Raw genomic sequence first — 25,092 nt, forward strand, 5'->3', positions numbered from 1 at the left:
CTGGATCATTCCATCCTCCTTTCAGCAACATCTGCAAACTCCTTGAATGCCTTCAGCTCCCTGACAACCTTCCTTGGCCATTTCAGTGCTCCTGCTCTTTCTGCTGTGGCCCTGCCTTACAGGGTGAGGTTCCTGCACAGCCCACAGGGCAGAGACCAGCAGGAGAAAAGGAGAGATGCTGATGCTGTCACAGCTAGGTGCTACAAGCCCGTGTCAGACAGGCTGTTTGTTTCTGCTGGCCTTAGCTGGAGGTGCTTGGATGCATTTATACAACTTGACAACAGCCCCTCAGACAAGCTGCACCCCCAAAAAGGCCAGAGACAGGCTTGTTGTTCTGTGATGCTATTTGCAGCTTTGTCCAGCACACACCACGGGGAGGAAGAACAGCTGCAGCTCAGGCAGCTCCACAAGCTGTTGCTGGCAGGGCTGTTGCAGGCAGTGCTCGTCAGGTCTGGGTGAGCTGGACACTGGTAATCGGGCAAAGCTGTTGTTTGTTACCCCCTCGCGGTCTCTTGACTTTTCATCTTGATTAAAGACCATGCAGAAGGGTGGAATTAGCAAGGCAGGGTTCCTAATCCATTCTCTGCTCTGCAATCCAGCCGTCTGCCCACGTGCTCATCCTCGGGGCTACCAATTAGGGGCACCAGCTGCTAGCCTGGATGCCAGGGCCAGGAGCTATTAGTGCACAGACCATTAGCTTTAAAAGGCATTTGGAACTTCTGAACGCATTAGGTTGGTGTGATTGACATGCACTACAGCCATATGTGGCTCACTGGCCTTTCTGTCAACCATTTTTTCTCCAAAAATATGTTGGCTTACTGGAGCAGTCTTGGTGGAGGATCTCATAAAAGCATCTTACCCAGGACAGTCAGGTTCTGTATTAGCTAAGGAGCTGCTGCCTTCTTTAACCAACTCCCTTGGCATCTTTCCTCTGAGACAGGAATGGCAGAGGTTTGTATGAAAGGTTGAGGATCTGGTCTCTATATTTAGCCCTGTCATTTACCCAGTTAATGGTTCCAGGGAAATCATTTCCCATCTTTCTGCTTCAGCGACCCCATCTGTAAGGTGGTAATGATGAGTCTGTACCATAGGGTTTTGAGATCTACGCTTGTAAAAAATTTAGTAAAACTCAGAATTACCATGTCTGCCTAAAGCAGGGGTGGAGAGGGAGCCCCATGGGCCTTTGCAGCACTACCTGCATGGATTTTTTTTTCACAAATCCTGTTCTGCCATGGCACCAGGCCTGGATCCACTCTGCTGGCCTTGGCAATGTCTGCAGGGTCAGATCCCTGGGGGCTGTAGTTGTCCCTGGGTCCCCAGGAGTGGTGGTACCAGCGAGCTGTGCAGGCCATTTCTCAAGAAGATGACAGGAGAGCATGACAGAGAGTGCTTTTATTGCAAATTTTATGGCTGATCTGTCCATCAACAGAGCCAGAGGTATTCAGTCATTGATTTCAGCTTGTTGGCCTCACACCATCTTCATTTCCTCAATCTCAATCATAGCTCACCCCACTTCCCACTCTAACTGGGGACATCCAGCACGACCCCTCTCTCTTTCTGCCTCTCCCTCTCCTCAGCTGGGTCTCAGCTGGCTTCCAGGAGGGATTCTGCCATGAGGAGCTGCTCTTTGGGAAAATTAACAGAACTGGATTGGAGTCTACCTGAGCTTAGTGCTGGCACAGCAGGTTGAGGTTACTGAGGCAGTGCCAGGAGGGACAGCCAGAGGAGCGGGCTGTGAGCTCTGTGTCCTGTGGCAGATGGGGGACATCCATCAGGAGACACCTGGCTGCCCAACCATCAACCCTGACCCTCAGGGATGGGCCAGCTGGCAAAACAGAGCCTTAACTCTCAAAAACAAGTTAAAAGCCTGTCTGAGCCCACTGCAACCTAGCTGCAGGGAGATCCTCCCGTTTCTTTCCCAGCTTTTTTGTTTAAAGCAGAGCCATTTGGAATTTGGAGTTCAAATATATGATTCCTTTAAAAATATCTAAAAAGAACATTCTAATATAAAGTTCTGATAAAATTTCCAGGTCTTCCTGCTTTATGTAATTGGCAAACACCAGCAAAAGTATTTTAAAAACGTTTTAATATGATGGCCCTTAGCTAGATTCTTGACATGCAAACATTAAATCAGTGTCACTCTAAGCTGTTTTTTAATCTTGGGCCTGGCAGATTTTTCCAGCTCAGGACAGTTCTTTTGTCATTTGAAATAACTCTTCCCTCAGCAAGACACACATCCTTCAACTTACCCAGATGGTCTCCTCCTCCAAGCTAGAATAATGTATTTAAATTTACCCAATGGTTTTCATGAGTCAGATTTCCCATAACTGGCTGGTTTTTAACCGTCCTCTGCTCCACCTGTTCAGACATCACAGCAACCCTCTCCCTGGCTCCTCAGTGCAGGAGAGGTTCATACAGCAGCTCCAGAGAAGCTTCACAGTCACAAAACCCACAGTCTACAGCTTGGTCTGTGGCAGTTCTGGAGAGGAACCGTGGCTTTCAGAATCTGCTTCAAAGTTTTGTTTCTTCTGGGGAGGAAAGGTACACCCTGAAAACAGCCATGTAGAGCTCCTGCTCAGATGGAAAAACACAGTTTTATTCCACCACAAAATTCTGTCCCCTGAATATTTCTCATCTAACTACAAATGGAATCCAACAGAAAATTCATCCAGCAACCACGAGCACAGAAAACTCACTGTCCCCATAAACAGATCGTTTTCTGGTTTGCACTACAAAAGAGAAATGCAAATCCTTGTACACAGAGGTTTCATCCTCTGAGTGGATTGCATGAGGACAACAGGCAGGGGTTTTAAATAACACATAAGGGATCAAGGTACAGCTGTTCCTTGAGATCTGAGCTCCTGCACCACACAGGTCCTTTTGAAAATGTCACTGGGGCCTGCCAACAGGACTCCTACTCAAACAAAGATATTTTTGGACCAAAAAAAATGTCCCAAAGTCCTACTGGCATTCAGTAATTCCTTTGAAACTGCTGGCAGGAATGTGAGGTAGCTCATCATGGCCTGGAGCAGCTGAAAGTCAAATGCAGGGAAAGCAGGTGGGAGAGAGGATGGTGAGATGAAGCTGAGAGGGGTGAAAGGAAGAGGGATAAAAGGCTGGCTATTGCTTGGATGAGCTGTTAGTTTGGGTTTAAATGCAATTTGAAGTTTGAGAAGACAGAAGTTAATTAAACTACACGATATTGTCCTGCCATCATTTTCCATAGGCTATTTCCAGCTGCCACAGAAACCACAAACCATTTAAAACCATAACTCTGTCCTAGCCCAGACCCCACAGGGCACCAAATGCTCAAACCTCAGGCAAGAACCTGGCTCCAGAAAAGGACAAATGATGGCAAATAAAGTCTTGCTGCAGTAGCCCAGCAGCTCTGATGATGTGGCACAGGTTACTCCAGCCAGGGTGGGCTGGATCAGCTTAGAGGTAAACAAATGTCTAGATGCAGAAACCAAAATGAATGAGAGATGTTGCATGTTAGAAAAGTGATCCCCTTGCCATAAAAGACAAAGCAGAAAGGGAAAATAAGACAAGCAACTAAGTACAGATTAAATTAACTCTTCAACCACGTGCACAATCAGACAAAAATCATTATAAATATAAGGCAGCAGTTGTGGTTGCAAAATGTTGGCAAAATTATCATACATCACCCCCCAGTTCAAGCAGCAAAGCTCTACTGGAATATGTCAAAATGGAGCTGGTGAGGAGCCTTCCAGGCCTCTTACTTTAAAATGTAAGGAATATTTTAGGATTAAACACAGAGCACATGATCTCTCAATCTGTAATGGTGACAACACGCCCTTACATCCTCTGACCTTAGAAAGACATTTTAGAAATGTCTTTTAGAAATTTTCAGCTTAGAAAAAAAGAGAAAATTGTGAGGCTGCCTAATGCTCATCCATCCTTCAGGACCCTCAGAGGTTCAGCTTTGCCCCTTCCACCAGGCACCCACTGAACCTGCTCAGGCTGTGTCCATGGAAAACCTGGAGTCTGCAGCCCAGAGGACAGGGAGAGATGGATGGTGCTGGCACTTCCAGGGAGAGAGGCAGGATCAGCCTGCCATGGACTGACAAATGAAGCCTTCAGGACTGGCATGCCATTACCTTGTTTGCCAGACTCGTTACAGACGAGTGCTGTATTTCCAGGATTCTGCCCCTAGCCCCAGGGACAGAGCTGGCATCTGGACTCTGAGTGCCTGTCTGATGTCAGAGGATGCAGAGGCATGGTGGTGCTGTGCTTGGGAGAGAGGCCATTAATATGGCACTCTTTTAATTCCAAAATATTCTTCACAGCTTAAAGTAAGGTGCTGGGAAGGAAGCTCCCATTGGCCTGAAAGCAGAGCTCAGCAGGGTTCAGGGCTGTGCAGCCTCAGGAGGTCGGGGAGTTTGTTCAGAGCAGAGTGGCAGTGATGGATGTGGCCAGAACACACAGCTCTTCATTAAACAGTGATGAGTTAATGAGCTGCTGTGGCCTTTTCCTGCAGAACAACCTGAAAGTGCTATTTGGACAGGCAAGGATATGCTCTCAAACTTCTTGCATTTAAATGTATTTTTCCTATTTTCTTTTTTTTTTTTTTACATTTGGGATTTTTTTATTAGAGTTTTATTCTTATAAAGTTTCTACAGCATTAAGATGCTTCTATATCCATTCTCATTGATTTCCAGTCATACCATGAAGCCCCAGCAGATATACTTACTAAAATTCTGGTGAATATCAAGAATTCAAGAACTTCCTGTGGGGGAAAAAGTAGCAAGCAAGAAATCAGCTTTAAAATAAAATTAAATGAGAAGATGAAAGAAAAGAAAATCCAGGTAGTAGTGATTCATCTAATTTCATCCAAACTCCCCCCAAATGAGAGTAGTCTTCAAAAGTCAAACACAAAGCCCTATTTCATGCTCTCTGCATTAACCTTTAGAGTTCAAAATGCTCATCTGCTCCTCTGTCCCCTCACAGTGGTGTTTGCAAATTACACAAACATTTTCCTCTGCTCTGTGCTCTCCCAAATGTAGCCCAGCCTGTGCACGCCTTGCAGTTTCCTCTGGAGCAGTTCAAGCCCAGTTTGCTCTGGCTGGTGTCTGTCTGCCATCACACGTGTCAGCCCAGCTGGGATGGGCAGTGAGGAGACAGAGGGTCACCCTCTACGTGCAGTGTGTTCTCCTGGAGGCAGGAGAGAGCAGGAGGAAACCCAAATTTCCATCTACCTGACAGGAATCGAAAGCTTTTTCCCCTTTTTCTCTGCTGCCAGTGTGGCCTGGTGCCCCTGGGAGCAGGCAGATGTGCTCAGGGCAGATGGAAATGAGCCAGACCCACTGCAGGGCTGTGGCAGCTGGTGCTGCTGAGAGGTGACTCCAGAAGTTGGGATGTTTTTCCTTGGAGAGAGGATCCCTCAGCAGCCTTTGGGTGCTGGCAGTGCCCTGACTCACCAAGGAGTGCTGGGCTCTGAGGTGAGGCCTGGCTCAGAGAATCACAGAGTGGTTTGGGTTAGAAGAAGCCCAGAGACCTTGTTCCACCCCCTGCCATGGCAGGGACAACTTCCACTGTCCCAGGCTGCTCCAAGTCACATCCAGCCTGGCCTTGGACACTGCCAGGGATCCAGGGACAGCCCAACCTCCCCGGGCAACCCGGGCCAAGGCCCCAACACCCTGACAGGGAACAATTTCTTCCCAATATCCCATCTAAACCTACTCTTTTCCAGTCTAAAGCTACTCCCCCTTGTCCTGTCACTCCATGCCCTTGACAGGAGCCCTCCCTCAGCTCTCCTGGAGCCCCTTCAGGTACCAAAGGGCCACAATAAGGTCACCCCAGAGCCTTTTCTTCTCCAGGCCAAATGTCCAACCCCTCTCAGGATCCATCCCTTCCTCACAGCCTTTCCTCACTGTGCTGTGTCTGCTGCCCACAGAAGGAACCAGCTCTGTCCCATCCTACACCCCAAGACTGGCTTGGCAGGGAGACAGAAAACAGCTGCAGAGGGGACAGAAGCCAGATCATCCATTCTATTGGAAAAGGATCAGATAGAGCCACAAGGATTTTCTTGCTGATCTTTGAGGTTCATTTTCTTACTGTTTCTGTATCTGACACCAGTCAAAAGGGATTGTGGGAAAAATATAAATGATACTTCTAGCGTTTTATAAATGGAGCTGTATCATCCCAGTGATTCAGTCAGAGCAGAAGACTATGGGATAGTAAGGAAAAAAACAGGACTGGGAGATTTATTTCCCATTAAGGTGAGGTAGATGGGGAGAAAGGAGGCACAGGCAAAGGCAAATAATGTGATGGGGAAACAGAATTAAAATGTAGAAAAGGCAAAAATCAAATCAAGACAGACTAAAAGTTTTTCAGTGAGAAGTTTCACTCCCCTAAGAAAAGGGAACTATTCTTCAAAAGTAAATGTTCAGGGACACTCCCAGTTTAATTGGAATTGTTATTATTTTTTAGTTTTCATTGAGTAACCAATCCAAAAAAGTGGATTTTCCTCACCCCCAGTGAGGAAGTTAAGTTGCAGTACACTCATTTCCATTGAAAACACAGGTAAAAGCAAAGGTTTATGTACAATTCTCTCATCAATAAAATTTAAATTCTCCCATCAGGAAAATCTAAAACTAAAAATTCTTAAGCTTGAAAATAAAAAAGAAGATTTAAGGAAAAACAAGCATTCTCAAGGAAGGAAAGCTAGATGCTAAGGGAAGTAAACCTACAGAAAGTTTTAAATGCAATTTCCTTGACCATCTGTTCTTATCTGTTAAAGGTTTATCTCTCTCTACAAACCCTGATTTAGTGTAGCACTTAACCCCCACTGGCCACACATAATATCTGAGGTTATTTCAGAGCAGGAGAGGGGTCTGTGTCAGAGCCAGAGCACCAGGCTGGCACAGGGACACACCTCAGCTGCCTCAGGAAAAGGGACCCATCACTCCATCCTTCTCCTCTGGGAACTTTTCTTTGTGTGCCTCTGTGTTCCCCAAGCACCTCATCCCTCATCTCTCCTTCTTGCATCCTTCCTCTTGCCCTGTGAAAGGTTTTCAAAGTCACTAAAATAGGAAAATACAGACAAACCCCACGTGGCACAAATTTAGTAACGTGGATTGGAGAAGGAGTTTTTTTGTTTTTCCATGCAGGCTGTTCCAGCACAGGAAAGAATTGGTGCAAACTGCACATTTTGCAGCATGTGTCAGTGCACAGAGCCTCAGCACAGATTTTAACAGCAGCTATGAGGAAGCTGATCTTTAGCAACCAGGATGAAGTAATGAAGCAATGATAACACTAAACTCTTTTACTGTGCAGCCAAACCAAATGTCTTTTGGTCCTTCATGCATGAGTCTTCTAAGTGTAAACTTTTCACAGTAAGAGAAAGAAATTCATCCTCAGACTTTAGTGAGAAGAATGACTCAGATAGCCCCAGGCAGCAAAGATCTGAGTGGATAAAGAACAGTTTCTGACTGCCTTTGGGAAAGTATCTGCTGATTTTTGTTCTTGTGCAATATTGCTTTAAGCCCACACAGAGGTTAATGGCAGATCACTGGGAAGATGTTATTGTGTTGTTTCTTTTCAAGATGTTTCCTCCCCTTTTCCAGAGGTGTAGGGCCAAACAAGAGATGGACTGGCAGTGGAAACCTGATCCCCTCTCCTTAAGCAGAGGTCAGCACAGCCCTGGGTCTGAGCTTGGCACTGGGTCCTCTCTTTCTCTGAGAATGAAATGGAGCATTGCTTTTGTTAACAGGGTCTGTTCCAATGCAGTTTTCAAAAGCACCAGAATAGAAGCTGAACATGTGCCCACTCCTCATGACTAACCCAGGAACCCAGGGCATTTGTTGGGAATCTGGTGTAGAAAAGGCAGGGGGAAAAATACTTAGAGAATTTCCATTATTCGAGTGTGTCAGCAGTTCCCATCTCTGCAATGAGCAGAGCTCCTCAGAGGAGTTCCTGTCTGCTCTGGGCCTGACAGCAGCAAATATCTCCAATTCCAAGTGAAAATAACCTGTGGAGAAGACATTCAGTGAAAACAGGTGAAAATGACAGTGACAAATAGAAAGACTGAAGAACCACAGGGTAGAATCCTGTCCTAAGGGAGCAGCAATGCATTCCCACTGGTTTCCATAGATTCCTGTGAGCTCTCTCATTAGTGAAATATCGAGGCTGGCACAGAAGAACGTGGACTGGAGGATTTTGTTCCTATTGTCCATCATAGTGGTAAGAGATCAGGTAAGGTGCCCCATCCTGCCAGAGCACTGCTCTCATGTGGAAATGGCTACAGCCTCTTGATCTCCACTGGCTCTGGGATAAGGAATAGGGCATCTCCCTCTCCTGCTCGGGCACAATTTCTGCCATTTGTCTCAGAATGAGGAGCAGAGCATCACAAACATGGTGGATTTTGATGAATGCATCCTAACAGAAGGATGAGATGGGATGGAGAGCACAACCTCCCTCTGCTGGGCACGAGAATGTGCCTGCACTCCCCTCTGGCACATCCCTGATCCCCACCATCCACAGCAATCCCAGGGGGAAATGAGATCACCTCATCTGATCAACTGAGCTCCTGCTTAGCCATGGGAGATGGGGTCCCCAGAGCTTCCTCACAGCTCTGTAAATCACTCATCCCAGGCAGAGCTTGGCTGGAAGGTGCCTCATCCTTTCCAAGGCTCCCAGCCCTGCCCTTCTCTCCCAAAGCCATTTATTTGGAAAGGGCAGAGAGGGGTCCCAGCAAAGCCGTGACTAATGCCTGGCTAATTCCCAGCAGAGAGGCAAAGCAGCTCCCAGGGAAACAGAGCCTTCTGCTTTCCTGACCTGGGCTGTGACAGCTGAAGAGACAGCTTGCTCTTACCAGTAAAAATAAACACTTTCCTCATCTGAGATCTGAGAGGGCAGCTCTCCTCCCGATTTACATCCGCAGGGCCAGCAGTGCCAGGGCACTGAGTACACCAAGGACCTGCCACAAAGCACTGCAGGGATTAACCCGGAGGGAAAAGCTGCTGTCACCCTTGTCCTACCCTCTTTAGGTGTTAAATGCTGAAGTAATTGCTCAGTTTTCATTGTCACTCAGCGAAAAACTCACCTTCACTTTCCCCAAGTAGGTGTTGCTTACTTTGGGGTTGACTTTACTGCAACATTCAAGTTTAGAGGTGTGGAACAGCTGCCAAATTCGACAGAATTCAGGAGAAGCTGCTCTTCATTCCAGCCTACCAAGAAGGTTCTGAAAGCAGCAAATGGCAAAAATGGCATTGCTTAATAAATGGAAAAAACAGGACATGTGAGTTATTTACAACAAAAAAGCACCTGGGCTCAATGAAATTGAGGAAATATCTATTAAAATGAAGAATACTTCAAATTATAATTATTTTCCTTCTCAAATGTGTATGTTTTAATTAGGTATTTTTTTATGTTTTATAGTTCCTACATTATCAGGTCATTTGTAAATTCCAACATCTTTGCATGCATTTTAAGCCACATTTGTTCTTCTACTGACAATTAACACTTTATTCAATTAATATTTTTACATTTACTAGAGAGATATAAAGTCTTTCATCTTTACAAAAAATAAAAATCCTTTTAATCATCTCCAATGTTGTGCTGCAGGCAATATTATTTTGTAGGTATACTTGGAAGTTGGGAAACAATTACGCAGAGCTGGAACTGCCAACACTTTCTTCATTTGGAGGAAATTCCAATATTTTAGTGCCTTGTCTTTAGGAGGAGGGATGTTGCACAGGAATTGTGCATTTTGCCCATTAAAAATTGTTTTCTGTTTAATAGAAATATCAAATCTCTTGTCCCATGGGGTGCACAGGAGCCCTAAAGGATCTGCCTCCATCACCCAATCCTAGAGGACAATTTCCCCCTTGGAGAAGCGGCTGGGACAGGCAGCACCCACTGAAGGGCTCCTGAAACAAAAATAAGGAAGCTGGTGTGAACCTCACTCTTTCTGGGCTTTTCCCTTCTGCAAGGGCTGGTTCAAGGAGCTCTGCAGGCTGCAGGGTGTGAGCAGTGTCTCTGCAGTGAAACTTTGCAAAGCAGCACTGCAAAATCTCACCAAGTCTGAGCTGCACAAGGAATTCCTGTCAGCAAGGAACAGAAGTACCTGAGAGCACAAACTGCACAGTAAATGGCCCATGGCTTCCTGAAAAAAAAAAAAAAAAAAAGGAAAGTTCAAAAAGTAAAATATCTCAAAGAAGGAAACTATTTTAACCATATAAATGACAAGGATATTTTAAAGAAAGGGGTTTGACTTAGCAGAAGTAGTTTGAGCCAGGAGTACTTTGCTGGTACAGAGGGAACCCAGGATCCAACTTTGCTTTCATGATGCTGTGCCAACACAGCCCATTATGCAAGAGAGGACTTTTAAATCCTTATTTCAAAAAATAGGTCAGACTGAGCTCAAAGACTTCCTTGTAGAAATGCAGCTCAGTGTGGATTTGAGTGACTACCATGGCTCAGAGCCAGGCAGCAACTTCAGAGATGTTGCTGAGAAACGTCCTTCAACCTTCTTTTGCTTCAGTCTTCCTTCTTCAGAGAAGGAGGGTAAGGCAACAAGACTGAGAGGTCTCCATAAAGGAAAAAATCACAGTTTTTTGCCATGGAAAAGCTACATCCAGCAGCTCGTGTCTGCTGGTGCTGCTGCTGGACCACAAATTGCCTTGAGGGAAGCAGAGGGAGTTGCTGTCTGTAGGTGGGATGAGCAGAGAGCTGAAGCTCTGTTTGCTGCAGACATGAATCAAAAAATTCATTTCAAACACAGGTCAGGATTGACTGGGGTGGGGGGATGTAGTGGCAAAATCTTTTATCCATCCTAATTTCATGGCTGGACCTGTGTGGGAGCAAGGACGACGATTCTGAAAGGCATCATCACAAAAGTGTTTCATTATTTTGCTGCATTTCTTTCAGAAGGCTTAAAGCTTGACATATTCAATCAATTTTGTTTCTCCTGTTACATTGTGGGTTAGTTAATTGCAGAAGCAAAAAAAGGGTGCCTGAATTATTATGTACAGAGCTTTGGAAAACTACAAAAAAGCAGAAGCATAGACAAGTCACCCAGCTCCTCACTAATGGCCTTCAGCAACAATGAAACGAGACTAACTGTAGTAAAAATGCAAATAAAAAGCAATGCATGAATTCAGGCCTCTGTCTTCATTAGAGAATCAATGTGAAATGCATTAATTCAGGCAGCCAAAAGTAAGGAAAAAAGGGAGATAAATACCAGTCTGTCATATCTGTAGCCCTGGCAGCAATAAAATGTTGCCAAATTCCTAACCACATATATGGTAATTTATCCTTCCCATCAGCCCAGGTGGGCTCTGGTAGCCTGTATCAACAGTTCAGAGAACAAGGCTCCAGGAGAAAAAAGGACAGTTTCACCTGGGCAGGAGGAGCCTTTTTTGAAATCTCTTCCACGATGAGAGTGTGAAATTGCCAAGCCCCATGGAACTGAACTCGCACAAAATTTCAACCAGACCTTCTGAGCAGTGCAGAAATCTCCACCATGTGCTGCCAGCTGGTAAAATACCTGTCCTGCTGCAACGAGGGCTCCAGCTCAGGGACAGCTCCTGTTCTCTGGGCTTTTCAGTCGTGCTGAGGAGCAAAACCCAGCAGCAGCTGCATGAGAAATCCCCAAGGGTAAGACCCAGACCCCAAACTATTCCAGATAAAATGGAAGATAAATTCAACAGTGATAGCAGCTGCTTTTGGGGAATCCATTACACAGCCATCAGCTCATGACAACTCTTGCTTTTAAAGACTGAGCCAGTGACACAGAGGAGAGAAATCTTTGTGCAGCTGCTGAACCCCAGGGCCCCTTGGTGGGGAAGCAGCTCTGATGAAGACGTGAGATTGTGCAAACCACACTTAGTGCTGAGAAAATGGACTTCAAACCTGTGCAAATCACACTTAGGGCTGAGAAAATGGACTTCAAACCTGTGCAAACCACACATAGGGCTGAGAAAATGGACCTGAAACCTGTGCAAATCACACTTAGGGCTGAGAAAATGGACCTCAAACCCATGCAAACCACACTTAGGGCTGAGAAAATGGACTTCAAACCTGTGCAAATCACACTTAGGGCTGAGAAAATGGACCTCAAACCCATGCAAACCACACTTAGGGCTGAAGAAATGGACCTCAAACCCATGCAAACCACACTTAGGGCTGAGAAAATGGACCTCAAACCTGTGCAAAGCTTTTACTCATTGCCTGTGCATGGGTATGGGGGTGAATCAAACTTCTACACTGCTCTCTGCTAATTCATATAACTCCAGATAAAACACACTGGGGAGACACTGACAGTATCAGAGATTTTGTGTGCTCTCCTGCCCTGATAGACATCGTAGCACTTTACTGCTGTTTTACATGTCCAAATATTTGCCTGGATAAATAGACTTAGAACAGTTTGAGTAAGCTGCACTTTGGATGAGTCACATCATGAAGAAATAGTCTGGAAAAGGTCTACAGCACTATTAGAGGCAGAAAAATGAAAGAAGTCAGCACTAAACAATGTGTCAAGGGTAGAAATATCCAGACTAGGTTTGCCAAAGGAGGCCTTTTCCCAAGCCTAATATTTATGAAAACTTGTTTCTTTAAACAGTCAATTGGATCAGAGTGCCTTTTTAAATAATAAAATACATACTTCATTCTTTCTTTGTCTGGACACAGAACATCCCATGTGAAGGAAAACAAATTGAGTAGTTTGAGCAGAAACCTGCCTGGCATGCTGGGAACACCCTTGAGAACATGACATAAATATTTGAAAATAAGATTTTGTACTCTTCTGTAATTCTGCTTGTAGCACAAGGGAGCAGGGAACCACAATACACACACTGTAAGAGAAGGCTCAGGTTATAATTTTGTGTCTCTCAGGGTGCAGTGAGAAGCCTCACACACCTCAGAGAGCTGAGTACAGATTTAGCAGGTTATGTAGATCAGTTGCAGACAGAATTAAGGAAGCAAAAAGTGATATTCCCACCATTAAATATAAGTTGGAGTCTTAATAAAGCACAAAGCGAGGGGAATGAGAAGCTTTGAAATTGAAGTTATTATGCTCTGCATCAACTACCAAAAATTACATGCTAATGCTTACATTCTCTTGCTTTTATTCCTCTCCACTTCAGCAAAAACCCACTTCCCCCAGGCTCTTCCTGCAGGTACAACTGCTCCTGTCTCACAGATTGGATACCACTCTATACACCAGGAAACGTCCTTCCCAAAACATCCCAAACCCAACAGCTTCACATGGATCGAGATGTGCACCCAAAATCACACCACAGCAAAGGTTCAATCACACCAGTAGCAATAAGTATGGAAATGGTGTTTTATGAAGCAAGGAACCTGTGGAGAGAGACCTAAAAAAAGCCAAAACCAGCCCCTCCAAGCACCATTTATAGGGGAACAGGAGAACAAGATTAAAACTAGAAAGCTGCAAGATCACAGACAATTATGGGTGACTGTCTTGGCAATCAGGACTTGCAAATCAAGTCCACCTCCTGCCCTGGTGGCTGATTGCCAGGAACAAGTTAATTAACCATCACTAACAAATGTGCTTGTATGGTCTAGCCTAGCCTTTAACCAGCTGGCTCCACCTCTCCCTGGCAGCTTCCCCTGACTGACCTCCTGTAATTGCCCATGGGCCAAATTCATCCTTGGGGAAAGTCTTTTTATCTTTAGTTTGCACCAAGAATTAATTTTGCCCTGAAAATATGCTCTGGCATTTTCCTCATAAACAAAGGGAAATAATTTTTTTTTTTTCCTTTTTATTTGCTCTTTTTTTTTTAACCTTCCCTCAACATCATTGAGTTTCCCATCTTACTCAACCCAACTTCACTTGCAGCCAGTTCCTTTTATTTCAGCTGATTTTTGCAAGCATTTCTTTTATTTTACATGATGCTTATTGAACTTTTTCCAGTCCATGTGTCTTATTCTAAAACTACAATTCACGAAATAGCCTAATTCTCCAAATGGTGCTGAACTGAGTGGAATAATTACCTTACTTGTTTTAGGCCTCTGCTGGAATCTAGAATTACACACTTGGAAAATTATGATTGTTTTATCTTCTTTTTTTTTTTTTCTCTTTTCTTCAATTTCATAAGATGTGTGAAAAACAGGTTTTTATAAAGGACATAAACCCAGCCAAAACTATAATTGCTGCAGACGGAAAGGAATTCAGAGAAAAGATGATTTTATGATTAAGGCATTGGAGTAGAAACTCAGAAATTTAGATTCTTTTTGTGGCCCTGCCAAAACCTCTTTATATAACCTTTGCTGAGTTAATCCCTCTATTCCTCAAATAAAACACTCTGGCACTTCCCTGCTTTACGATAGCTGCTGCGTAAACACATTCATTCACATTTGTGAGATGTTCAAACACACCAATAATCAGAGAAGCACGATGGCTGGGATGGTTTGAAATCATCTGGCTGTATTTAATCATCTCTTGTCAGGAGTGAAAGCAGCTTTAATCACAGGCACATGGGATGTGGCAGCACCGCTGCTGAGAAACAAGCGCCGGACTAAAAGAAAGAAAGACAGGGCAAAAATTATGTTCCTAATAAAAAATAGTGTGCAAATCAGGCCAGCAAATACACAAATGAATCTAAGCATCTCCCCATTCCAGTTCCTCCAAAATAGGGACAGGCTCATGTCTCTCACTAAAAAAAACCCATCAAAACATCAATTCACATTCCACTGGAGCTGAGGGAAGTGAAAAGGAACTACAGCAGCTCCCAACTTCTATCTTGATCCCAAGGAAAAGTACACAAAAGAAATGCTACTAAAGATTTACCACAGTTTTAAACCCCCCTTAGGTACAGGATTCAGGGGAGCATTAGCTGCATGTTTCCAGGTCAGGATGAGGATGCTCAGAGTGAATTTCATTTAAAAACCCTGGGGTTGGGCAATGGCTGAAGTGAAAAGCAGGAGTTTCAAGCCCTGCAAGGCTGTGGGGTCACTGCAGGTACAGCACTGCAGCCACTTCAGTGCCCTGCTGCCACCTGTGGCCATGGACTAAGGGCCCAAGAAGGTTTTCATCTGCTGCTCCACTTTGAGCCATGCTCACATCCCACACTTGTATAGAAACTGCTGCCACATCCTCCCACCCCTTTTTCCTGGAGGAAAAGGCAAACTCAGGGGTGTTTCCCCTCTCCTCTCTTCCTCCTCGAACACCAAAGGCTTGGAAGGTTTCTGTGTCAACCGATCCCCCCTTCCTTTTTCATTGCTTTAATAAATTAAACCGAACAACAATAGAGATGAGAGAAAGCAGGACAATGTGGTAAATGTAGCAGAAAGAAATTTGAATTGTAATGAGGAGAGCTAATCAGGAAAAGAATGGACTATGGAAAAAAGCACTAATGAGTTTCTAAATAAATTCAAAAGGTTAATATTGTTCTATCTAACGAATACGAGAAGAATCCTAATGTGAAATTAAAGGCCTCACTCCAGTGCCCCTGCAGCCATATGTTAAAGCTGTAACTCCCACTCTATTTACCCCTCTGTCCATCACATCCATCCTCTCCTGATACCTCTCATGGATTGCTCCTGGAAATGGGACCTTTCAGGGCAGCCAGGTCTCTCAATCTCTTTTTTTTCCTGTACATCAAATGCTTGAGCCAAAGTCACTAAGTCAATGGACAGACTGTCTTTGACTTGCACCAAGATTATTGTGACTCATTTATGTCAGTATCAACAAAACAGTGATCAAAATGCACTTTTCAAACCATGAGAGGTGTGTGGGTGTTTGTGAAGTGCTGGATTTGGTGGGATTTAACACACTTGTATTCCCTTTCATTACCACGTGGATTTCCAGGGTGAGCAAAAAGCTAATGCAGGTTAACTGAGGAAAGAGCAGGTGAAAACAAAGTTTGTAAATATAAAGAAGTTGTAATATTTCTTGTTTTAATTTATAATTAAATTAATCTTTAATTATAAATCAAATAAATTAATCATTAATCTTGTTTTAATTTATATGATGCCAGTAGTTCAAAACACAAAACTAACACTTTCCATATGTAATCAATAGTCAGACTCCTTTATGTGTTCTATTATAAAACATGGTAAAGCTATTTCAGCCAAAATTTTGTGTGAGCCCCTTTCAAGAATTAAAGAATTTCAAGAACAGAAAAAAAATCCAATTCCCAGGAAAATAATGGACTCAGAGGCTTTCCATAAGAACAGAAGATCCGCTCAACTGATTTTTTGCTGGAAGGAAGGAAATAGGGCCATTGTAATATTTTACTCTGAATATAAAATACCAGAATGACATCATACTTTGGGGAGAACTCTGAGCACATTTGTGTGCGTGGCCATCCATCTGTCTTCTGCTCTGCAAGCAAAGCCTACAGGGGAGAGCTGGGGGCAGCTGTCCATGTGTCTGCCCCTGTTCCCCCTGGCAGGAGATGAGTTAGGTGCCATCCCAGAGCTGTGTAACCTCGTTACAATCCCGCTCTGCCCGCGCTGATAAATCTGTCTGCTCATCCTGGGGGCACGGGCTGACTCCGAGCCCGTCAGCTCCGCTCAGGACACGGCTCTGCTCCTGTGCCCTGCCCTGCAGCCACGCTCAGAGCCCAGCCATGGCCCCAAAGGGCAGAGCTGCAGCTGCTCACACCTGCCCATCAGAGCATCCCTTCACACCTGTCGCTGGAAATGGGATAGAGAGATGTGCACAGTTTGTATTCCGGGCCTGGGGGTTATTCTAAAGTTAAAGCCACGCTCCTGTGCCAGGACTGACCATGTTATGTATTATTCACTGCAGCCTTGCAAAATGCTGCTCAGCCACTCACCTGCCATGAATAATTTTGTTTGACAGGCAGGTTAAATACTTTAGCTTCCTGATCCTCCTCCTCACAAGGAAGGAGGGCAGCCACAGGCTGCCCTGAGAGGCATCGAGGCAAGGATGTTTAAAAGAGGCTTCAGTGGAGTTCAAACTTGCTAGGCAAAGAGTGAATAAAAAAAAATAAAAATCCTTGGACCCAAGAGACTGGAGTGGGAAATGCACAGAGACAGAGGCTTGACAGTGAAGACATGTAAACTCTTTGTGAGTGACCCTGTGAATGTCAGCAGGAGACGTGTCCTTCCCCCTGGGGCAGTAATGGAGAGCTCACCAGAGCTCCCAGCACATCCAGCCCCAGCCACAAGGGAAATAAGAGGGGAGGCAGAGGAGCAGCTCGTGCTGCTGAGCCCAAGGATGTCTCACCCACTGAATGTCTCTGGCACTACTCTCTCTGCAGAAGCTTAAATGCGAAAAGACTTTCTGAGACAAAAGGCACTGCGAGGAAATTGCTAAGTGTGAATAAACAAGACAGTTGCATAGCTCATCATAACCCTAATGATGCTCCCTAAATCATGCAGGCCCATCACCTAGATCTATTGGCCACATTAGCAGACTGCTGAGTGTGGGAAATATGGAGAGGATCATTTTTAAAGGGTTTTGCCTGCAATACTCATTGGGAACCCTTTGAGATGGAGTCTAAAGCAGATGGTGAAATGGGAAAATTATTCACGTTAATTCTTTAGCAACCTAAAATAAATTTAGAGAATAATGAAATAATGAAAGCCTCATTCAGGCACATTTTTGCTTTTGCAGCAGTCATCAAAGTCCTCACAGGGAAGACCCAGCACTGCTGCATTCCACACACAAAGCTGCCGTGTTAATTGGTTCAAAGACAGAAGACCAGCAATATCCTGGAAAAAAAAATAAGGTCATCCCCTTTCATTAGCTATTGTTCAATGGCCTGATGAAAGAACAAACAAGCTGAAACAGCAAATAAACCTCACAGTGCTGAACATAGATCCCTTTTAAGCTTCCTTCACATGTGTCCTACAGAAAAACATCTCTTGCTTTGCTTCTCATCCTCTCTTCAAACTCTTACAACGGGAAAACAATTCTTCTATTTTACAGACAAGGAAACTGAGTCATTGCTTTTATCCAGAGGGGGAACATCAAAGTGAGGACTACAGCCCAGCAAATCCACCCTCAAGTTTTCCTGTTCTTTTTGCAGAAACACCAGCTCCTTGGGTGACCTGGTGAATCAAACCCCAAAGTCTCCCCAGCTGAACACAGTGTCCCCAGCCACATGACATGACTGGCAGCCTGGGAGGTTTTCCTTCACCCAGATGATCCAGAGGATTTGAGGAACATGTCCAGGGAAACTTTACTCCCACAGCAAGAGGTTATACAAAATATTTTTTCCCATCTTAAACACAAGAAGTAAATAGAAACACAGAATTCATGAGACATTTCTGTGTGAACACAAAGCTCTGTGAAACTGCTGAAAGCAAATGAGGGAGAATGTAAATGTTTCATACTAAAAATGCTAAAGTTCACTCCTAAAATCACTAACACCAGAGTGATCCAGTATCAAGATATAATATTTTCTAAATGGAAATCTCTGGCTCAGTTTTTGCTCCTGACACTTTACAGCCCTGTTGCTTTCTGGCTATTTTATTTCCTATTAGTTTTTGGCACAGTGTGCAAAACCTACCCAGGCTTCCAAGCACTTGCAGCTGAGCTTCTCTGAGCACCTGTCCATGGTCCTGAGGCTGTTGTAATTTTGTCCTCTCTAGTGCAGGCAGTGCAGAGCTCGCTCACTCAGTGAGAGCTGCTTCAATTCGTGGTTTTCCCACCAGGTAAGTGCTGGGATAAGCAGCCAGCTGTTTCAGTGGATAAACATATGTGCACTTGCATCAGCTGGACAGGCTGTCCTGCCTCATTTCCCAGCACCCAGCGATGGTGAGACACCTCCAGCACTGCCCAGGGCTCACTGTGCAGCCCAGGCTCAGGGGTGAGAGCCACCAGAGGTGCTGGCAGCTGCTCCCACCTGCCTGACCTCTCCCAGGGCTCAAGAGGAGTCAGGGGCAGTGGTTTGGGAAGATGCCACACCTCAGCTCAGCTTTGGGGAATGCACTTCTGCTCTTAGTCCATGGCTAGGGGCAGCAAGGGGAGCTCAGGAGAGCCCAGGCTGGCAAAGCCAAGGCACTCACTGGCCACCTGCAGCTCTCAGTGTGCCCCCAACCCCCTTGTCTGGAACTGGAATATCACTGTTTCACTGGCCACCTGCAGCTCTCAGTGTGCCCCCAACCCCTTGTCTGGAACTGGAATATCACTGTTTCACTGGCCACCTGCAGCTCTCAGTGTGCCCCCAACCCCTTGTCTGGAACTGGAATATCACTGTTTCCCCAGCTCCAGCAACACACTCAGAAAACACCTGGGCTGAGGCCTTCCCACCCTGCTCCCACATGAGGAATCCCCATGGAATGCAGGAGATGGGACAAAACTTCTTCTGTGTTCCCCTTGTTTCCTCCCACAGGCCTGGAAAAAGCACAGCTCAGTAAAGGTCATGGTCTGAACGTAGATTATTCATGGACATGAATTTATCTGATGAATTATTCCAAACACATCATCCAGCTGCTGTACTGAGCACATATAGGATGTGCCTCTGCAGCTCCTCCAAATACAAAGCAGGGCATTAAATAAGGACAGTCACTTGCTTGGGAACATAATATTTTATTTGCCACAAATATGCTAATTCTTTAATTTTCAGTCTCTATGCCAGCTAGAAATACAACCTGAGCAAGATAAGTTTTCTTGTAGCTGATTACTAGGTAGCTTATCAAAGTTGATATATTAGATTTTAGGCCCTGATTCAGTGTTTTCTTAGACTCTTATGCAATTTTGATCCCATGGTAATGGATTTTGAGTTGCTTACAAACATGTCAAGACTATCATCTGTCAGCCATGTCCCCATGCTGCTAATTATTTATGCCTACTGAGCAAATTTATTGGCAGTTTTGTCAGGAAAAGCAGTATTTTTTCTTGTGCTTTCGAAACAAATATCAAGGGGCAGGGAAGCACCAGCCATTTCAGTGCCTACATCAACCTCCTGGTATATCTCTAGGTTCCTGGACTCCAGTTTACAGGATACAGGCAATAAAAGCAAAACCAGAGGCCCCCTTGTCACTTAACACTTCTTAAGTTTCTCTTCTTAAGTCCCACTGCTGTTAGTGCTGTATAAATCATTTCTGAAAGGCTGGTTTCTGTCACTGTGTCTCTGCTGAGCACAGGTTCCCACTGGGAGGGACCTGGGCATCATTTCCAGTGGGATCTGGAGGTTAGAAAAATGTATTGTGTGTGCTGTAGGTAGGTGTGGTTGGAGCTGGTGGAATTACAGGAATTACAGGAATCCTCTCCAAGGAGGAAGGCACCAGGTCCAAGAGGAATAAAGGGAAACTCCCCAAAGGCAGGAGGATCCACTGGTGACTGCAGTGTGGAATTCCTGCTCAGGGGTGCCCTGCACCTGGTAATTCCACTGATTTCAGCACCCTGCACAACCTGGGAAATGTTTCACACCGAGATTTCAGCTCAGGGCCACCTCTGAAATCAGCAGCTCTGGGGAATCATCCTTTTCTTGCCAAGTCATAAAAGCATCCCCAGAGGCTCTGAGTGCCACGTGGTGTTTGTGACTCCTGTGGTACTTTGGCCTGACAAAGGAGGGGTGGGAAAGTTCACTATCAGCACATTTTAGAGACAAATTTGCTGTCATCCCATGGGGTTTGTGTCCATTTTTAGATTTAGTGCTTGAGCCCAACATCAGCACAGAGAAGTTTAAGAGATAGAGAGAACAGAAAAACTATTTTAAAACAAGTACAACTCTTTGGATCTCCTGAACAGATTGAGTGCATTGTTGGGTCAGGACAAATATTCAATTTGATTTTTATCTTATCCAAACTCCAAATCTCTTTTGTTATCAGTTACTTTCCAAGGCACTATACAAGTGAGCTCTAAATTTACACTTAGGAAACACAGAAATCAGAGAGCTTTTCTGCTTCCTTCCCCAGGAATTAGCCCAGCCCAGACTCCCAGCAACCCTGAGAGAGTTCAAACCCAGAACAAGACAAAATGAAACTCCAAAACTGCAGAAATAATGGTAGTATCTAAATATTACAAGTAATTTTTCAGACTTATCAGAGCAGATCAAAATCCAGGACTGGTCACTCCAGCAGGATGAAACCCTGCTGTACAAGACTCAGAGGGGTTTTTTTTTATATATATTTAATATTCAGGTATAAGAGACATTTTTTTCCCACATGTTCTATTCACCATCCCACCCTGCCACCTATAAAATTGCTTTTTTATTTATTCCACAGATGAGAGAAACCAAAACCAGCAGAACCTTAAGCCAGACATTTTTCTTGGTCATGTCCAGTCCATGGGGCTAATTAGAAAACTTTGATATAATCAGCCCTTTGAAAAATACACATTTATTAAGTGGAAGCTGATCAGAAGAAAGATTCACTTTCATATCTTCTCTTGATTTTAAAAAAAAAAGGTCAGAAAAATATTTTTAAAGTTCAAATAAAAAATGCTCAAAGCTGGATGAAGTATCTTCTTAGAAATGCAGGAAAACATTCATTCTGTTCAAGTAAACAAAATTAATTGACAAGTTCCCTTTCCACTCACACCAGGGGGTGACCACAGTGGACAGCAGGGCAGATCCACAAGATGCTCCCCTCCAGATCTGTGGTTTTTGTATGAAAATATCCCTTTACTTCTGTGAGCTTTAAGCAAAATGGACTTTTATTCTTAGAAAAGGAGCCTGGACTAACTAAAAACACCTACACAAAACCAAAAATTACCTGGGCCTTGTTGCTACAAGGCAAGCTTGGGGCATGAAATCACCACACCTTAAAAACATCCCTCCCCTGTGGCCAGAGCATCACCAGCTGAACAAATCTCATGGTGGCAAAGTACTCAGAGCATGCCCCAAACCTGCTGGGATACCATGGAAAACTCCAGCACAATAAAATGCTTTTCCTGTTGGAAACACGAAGGCCTGGAGCTTTCTCTTCTATATCTCAATTTCCCACTCATCTTCTTTTATAGCCCAGAGACAGCACGGATCCAGTGGTCTTCAAAAAGGAGAACGGTAGAAAGGAAAATATAACTCCTTCCACTTTTGTTGCTCCCAAACCTACTCATTACTTCCACAGTGAATCCATTGTGCTCAGACACGTGCCAGGAGCAAGCTGAGGCCCCTGGGATGCTCCAGAGGACACCTGGATCTTTGCAGGCACAAATACAGACCTCCAGCTCTCCACACGTGGACAAAAAGGGCACACCCAACAGATTTTGGGTGCTGTGGGAACAAATCAGCTCCTGCAGTGGAGGTGGGTCTGAAAGCACAGCCAGGTTGAACCCTCAGCAGGATGGGGGCACTTGTGGGAAATAAAAGATGAACTGAAAAATGAAACTGCTTCCAACAGCATCTTTATCCAGCCAGCAGAAAACAGCTGCTCAGCAATGGGCTTTGTTGACTCGGTTATTTGTGAGAGCTGGGCAGCCCAAACCCAGGGGATTCTACTAAAAATACTGCGAGCAGGGCATCAGCACGAGTGCCTTCAGCACAAGCTTTGTTTTTACACGGGGAATGGGAAGGAGGAAGAAAGCAAATGAAATAGAAGGAGCAGAACAGCTGAGCAAGACGGCAGCACGCTGACAGGAAACAATTTATAACTTACTTGAGAGTCTTTTCTGAGTCATCTGTTCTGCAGCTCCGACAGCAGTGCAGGGCTGCCCGGCTGTGTTACACCCAGACACACAAACACACCAACATTCCAAGCTGTTTGGAGCCACCTCATCCATCCTGGGCTGAGGGAATGTTTCCACAAGCCACATTCATGATGGTGACTTGTTCCTGTGCTTGGAGTCGAACACAGGCAGTGGCAAAATTCAGGTAATTATAACCAGATAAAAAGGAAAAATGGCTTTAATTCCATGGAAAATTTTCTTACAATAAATAAATCAGTATGAAGTGAGTTTCACAACTCTTTGTGCAATATGTTAAAGTCAGAAATAAGCATGCAAAAGACTGTCCCTAGAACACATCTGCACCACTGTTCTGTGCTAACTTCAGAAAGAGGGTCTGGTGCTTTAGCTCAACAAGCTCTGGCCTCCAGAGCTCTGGAGAAGTGAAACACAATGCTGCTGTTCCCCAAGATCCTCAAATAAATCCCAGCACTTAAATATAGGATTTGTTAGCTTGAGTGTCCCCTTGGAACTCCTGAACCACCACAGAATCACAGAATGTCCTGAGCTGGGAGGGACCCCCAGGATCCCCCAGCCCAGCCCTGGCCCTGCCCAGACCCCCCAACAACCCCACCCTGGGCATCCCTGGCAGCGCTGTCCAAACGCTCCTGGAGCTCTGGCAGCCTCGGGGCCGTGCCCATTCCCTGGGGAGCCTGGCCAGTGCCAGCACCTCTGGGGAAGAACCTTGCCCTGAAATCCAAATTAACCCCTCTGACACAGCCCCATGCCATACTCTCCACCAAAGTCTGGGGACAAGGTGGCTCTCAGAAGCCTTGTGACACCCCCCAGCTGCACTTTGCATCCCTTTCTCTGTGTTTTGGGCTGGGTCACAGTCTGTGTGCAGACCTGCTGCTTCTCCCTGCAAACCCTGATGAGGGTTCAGAGCTATTTCCCACTCTGGGGACAATTAACTGTGCTGAGTCCAGGGAGAAACCAAAAGCAGGGAGTTAAAGAGCAAAACTCAAAGGAAAAAGTCTTCCCTCACCATGTGGCAGCATAGGAACGACACGTTAAATTTACACCCACAAAACCACGTAATAATTACCCAGGCCTTCTGTGCACAGTAATTACAACCAAATGGTTTAAGGAGGAGAAACAGTGTCTTGGATATCAGTTCTGCTGGGTTCCTAGTCACTGCCTCCACCTTAAATTCCTCTTCCCTCTGCAGAAAGGGGGAGAGCCACTCCAGCTCGTGGCTTCCCCTGGCTGTGACCGTGGGGACCTGCCCCAGGTCCCTGGGATGTCACAGCCCAGGATGGGCTCTGGGGAGCTCAGTGCCTCCTATCCCATCACTGACAGCAGGGCCACATCAGCAGGTGCCACCAGCTGTCCAAACAGCACTTGGTGGCTCTCTCAAGAATATTTAATGCATTTTTCAAATGCACCAGAATAAACTCTCATTAGGTGTCCGGTCTCTCCCATCTGCACAAGAGAAAATTCCTCAGTTCCCTAAATCAACTCCTGCGTGGGTTCAGCTGGGACCAAGCACAGATGGGACCATCCCCACCATCCCTGGTGGCAGACAGGGAGCTTCAAAGCCCACGGGTGACCACGCTGAAATGCTTCACTTCAAACACCAATACAAACTCCCAGCCTGAGGCATTAAAATTCAATTACCAGGGACAGCTGGATTCGGCCAAGGGTCTGACACCGAGGATCCGGAGAAGGGAACATTGCAAGCTGTCTGGAGCTGAGGAGATGGACCCAAGCCAAGGATTATTTATGTCTTAAGGTCTCACAGACTCTGCTCTGCCAGGCTTGGCCGGCCACGTGAGGAAAGCCAGGCTTGCAGCCCCCAGGACATCCCCCTGGGGACAGCCTGCTCCTCAATCCCAGGGACCTGCTTTGCCAGCTCCAGGATTTTGGGAGGGAGCCTCGCCTCGCCATATGGGTGACCCACATTTCAGGGGTCACACGTGGCAGTGGGCCAGGGGACACGGGGACCTGAGCACACAGCTTGGCCCAGGGCTGGCTGCTGCTGCTGGAGCATCCTGCAGCCCGTGACCAGATAACAGCGAGCGTGCAGGTGACACATTTTATATTTTCTGTTGGCAATGAAATTCAATCTCACACAAATAATTGCGTTTGTTTTCCCCACGGGTTCCAATCAGGCATAACCAGCTATCGAAAAAGCCAAATGCTCATCAAATTTGCTTCTCCTCTCATTTCCAATGCTGTCAGTTGCAAATTCCTCTCCTGGATGGGTGCTGCTAACTTAAATATTTGGTGTGTGCCAGTTCTCAGTGAACCAGACCAAAACTGGGGTCTTTTTGAACCCAAATATTCTTTTAGAAGCCTTTTTGATGCCTGGGACAGGCATCTTTAAACATAAGAACAGTCATTTTTAAACAGCATTTCTGTTACAATAATAGGCAGGAAAAGCCAAGCAGCTCCACAGCCAAGTTTGGGATAGAGCTCAATCTCCTGCTTAACCCCCAGGGAATTTACAGCTGTTGTAAATTAAATATAAATAATAAATATAATAAAATATAAAATATATAATTAATATAATAAAATATAATAAA

General features: G+C 45.2%; 1 long non-coding RNA gene across 1 annotated transcript; it reads right to left on the reverse strand.

Annotated features, from left to right (window-relative positions):
- Positions 1–7,127: 7,127 nt before the first annotated feature.
- Positions 7,128–13,304, reverse strand: LOC117245339. The gene is made up of 4 exons (XR_004499965.1): positions 13,076–13,304; positions 10,040–10,126; positions 9,065–9,202; positions 7,128–7,990 (listed from the first exon to the last, which is right to left on the reverse strand). It is a non-coding gene; the product is annotated as an uncharacterized LOC117245339 (long non-coding RNA).
- Between the last annotated feature and the right edge of the window lie 11,788 nt (positions 13,305–25,092).

This window comes from Parus major, chromosome 20 (genome assembly GCF_001522545.3).
Source record: "Parus major isolate Abel chromosome 20, Parus_major1.1, whole genome shotgun sequence".
Lineage (NCBI taxonomy): Eukaryota > Metazoa > Chordata > Aves > Passeriformes > Paridae > Parus > Parus major.